The following is a 3,108-nucleotide window of genomic DNA, read 5'->3' on the forward strand; positions in this document are numbered from 1 at the left end:
ATGTTTGTCGATCAAAAAAGAAATTTCACGCCAATCATAAAGAAAGCCTACCACTTGTACTTTGGTTGTAAAGTGGGAGATATGGACAAGAATTGGCCACCACACATTTGTTGTAATTCGTATTCGACAAACTTGCGGGACTGGCTACATGGAGAAAGACCTTGCATGCCGTTTGCAGTTCCAATGATAAGGAGAGAACCAACAGATCATACTTCAAACTGCTATTTTTGCATAGTTCCTACAATTAAAGGCCTATCCAAAAAGAAAAAGTGGACTATCACTTATCCCAATATTCCTTCAGCTATTCGTCCTGTGCCACATTCTGAAGAACTACCTGTTCCACAACCTCCCACATCGTACTCCAGTGATTAATCCGACGAAGAGCAAGAGGAGGCCAAACTCGACGCAGGAATGCCAAATCCTGTTGCAGATTCCTCGTCATCCATCGATCCTGACTTCACAGCCAACATATCATCATGTAATCGCCATCTGATAACTCAACATGAATTATGGTAAATGACCTTGTGAGGGACCTGGGGTTGTCAAAAAGTGGCACAGAACTACTGTCATCCAGACTCAAGCAGTGGGGAGCTCTTGCTGAAGATGTTAAAGTATCCGTGTTTCGGACACGTCAGAAACCCCTGGAATAGTATTTTTCAGTGGAAGGTGACATAGTGTGATGTAAAAATGTGACTGGTCTTATAAGTAAACTTAACATAGAACATAATCCCGATGAATGGCAGTTGATTATAGACACATCAAAACTAAGTCTGAAAGCTTTGTTAGTGAACAATGGTAATGTGTTGCCATCAATGCCAATCGGTTATGCAGTGCACTTGGGAGACATATGCCAACATGACAAACTCCTGAAAGCCATAAATTATAATGAATAAAATTGCAATATTTGTGGCGATTTCAAAGTTCTAGCCATACTTCTTGGTCTGCATCTCGGCTTCACAAAATACTGCTGTTTTTTATGCGAGTGGGATAGCCGTGATAAGGCTTCCCACTACTTAAGGAAAGACTGGCCACTCCATAAATCTTTGGAGCCAGGAACAAAGAACGTTCAACATGTTCCTTTGATAGCTCGCAGCAGGGTTTTACTTCATCCTTTACATATTAAACTAGGTCTAATCAAGATCTTCATTAAAGGTATGAACCAAGCCAGTGATGCATTCAAGTATATTCTGCGTAAATTTCCACAAATCAGTAAAATTAAAATCAGGAAGGGAATTTATTAGCCCTCAGACTCGAGAACTCCTCAATGATTCTGAAATTGACACACCGTTAGAAGATAAGGAGAACATTGCATGGGACTCTTTCCAAAACGTAGTGACAAATTTTGTGGGAAACGTGCGGGCTCAGAATTATAAGGAACTAGTGGAGCACCTAATATCTTCCTACCAAGCAATGGGGTGTTATATGTCACTAAAAATACATATGTTACACTCCCACATAAACTTCTTCCCAGGAAATTGCAGTGCATTCAGCGATGAACATGGGGAACATTTCCACCAAATTATATCTACAATGGAGAAACAATATCAGGGTACTGGAGCAAGTATATGCTTGCTGATTATTGTAGAACAATCACCAGAACCACAATACAAGCAACAGGCAAACAGGTGCCGTTTGTAATATCCATGTAATTAATGTTTTTGTAACTTCCATTTTGTACACGTGTTATTTTATTTTTTACACCACACAACACATATTTCTTTCGATTACACTTAAACTGGAACCAATTCAGCATTTTTATTAATATTTTCGTATTCAGCACCCTCATTTCTATTAGGAAAGTTTCATTTCTGAAGCATGAAAAAAGTTTTAAATTTGTTGTTCAGTGTAATCTAGATATGTAAGCGGTTGCGGTTGCTTAATAAGCGCAATACCATACTACAGCATGTTACTCAATTTGCTAAAATCAAAAGAAAGTAAAAGGGCAAATTTCGTAGATAAAACGCTGAAGTAAAATAAAATTGCTTCATTGAACGTTTTCGCCACCCTGTGGGTGAATACATCCCCATTATGCCCCTGTGTTCTTACGATAATTATAATGTCACTTTGTGTTAAAGACTGACATCCAAATGCCAGGTCTGCAACACTAGCCTAGTCATTATGTCTCGTATTGATGTAATTTCAATGATGTATGACGGATAGCATATATCCTATCAGTTCGTGACTTACCAGCAGGTTAACAGAGCTTTTTAGTTCTAATTCATGTAGATATACATAAGAATGGTTTTTACTTGAAATGGCTGTATAATGTAGGGAATTGTGTGCATGAAATACTATAGAATTTCATCTGTTCAGACAGCCACCTGATTTAATGTGAATTTTAATTAAAATAAGTTAATTTTTGTTTTAAGGAAATGCACATATTCGTGAAGACAATAACCACAGGTGGAGCCTTCAGACACCAATGAGAGTGTCAAAGAAAAACTTCAGGATAAAGAGGGAATTCCTCCAGATTAGCAGAATTTGATTTATAGAATTCAGATCTTCGTGGAGACATCGACAGGGAAGGCAATATCCCCTAGGTGGAGCCTTCAGACACCAATGAGAGTGTCAAAGAAAAACTAGAGGATAAAGAGGAAATTCCTCCAGATTAGCAGAATTTGATTTAGAGAATTCAGATCTTCGTGGAGACATCGACAGGGAAGACAATATACCCTAGGTGGAGCCTTCAGACACCAATGAGAGTGTCAAAGAAAAACTTCAGGATAAAGAGGGAATTCCTCCAGATTAGCAGAATTTGATTTAGAGAATTCAGATCTTCGTGGAGACATCGACAGGGAAGACAATATACCCTAGGTGGAGCCTTCAGACACCAATGAGAGTGTCAAAGAAAAACTTCAGGATAAAGAGGGAATTCCTCCAGATTAGTAGAATTTGATTTATAGAATTCAGATCTTCATGGAGACATCGACAGGGAAGACAATATCCCCTAGGTGAAGCCTTCAGACACCAATGAAAATTTCAAAGAAAAACTTCAGGATAAAGAGGGAATTCCTCCAGATTAGCAGAATTTGATTTATAGAATTCAGATCTTCGTGGAGACATCGAGAGGGAAGTCAATATCCCCCTAGGTGGAGCCTTCAGACACCA

At 38.7% G+C, this 3,108-nt stretch overlaps 1 pseudogene; it reads left to right on the forward strand.

Moving 5' to 3' along the window:
* Positions 1-2,372: 2,372 nt before the first annotated feature.
* Positions 2,373-2,886, forward strand: LOC145982679 (uncharacterized; annotated as a pseudogene).
* Positions 2,887-3,108: the final 222 nt, after the last annotated feature.

The sequence above is a fragment of the Lepisma saccharinum genome, unplaced genomic scaffold, assembly GCF_977018435.1.
Source record: "Lepisma saccharinum unplaced genomic scaffold, izLepSacc3.1 HAP1_SCAFFOLD_317, whole genome shotgun sequence".
Lineage (NCBI taxonomy): Eukaryota > Metazoa > Arthropoda > Insecta > Zygentoma > Lepismatidae > Lepisma > Lepisma saccharinum.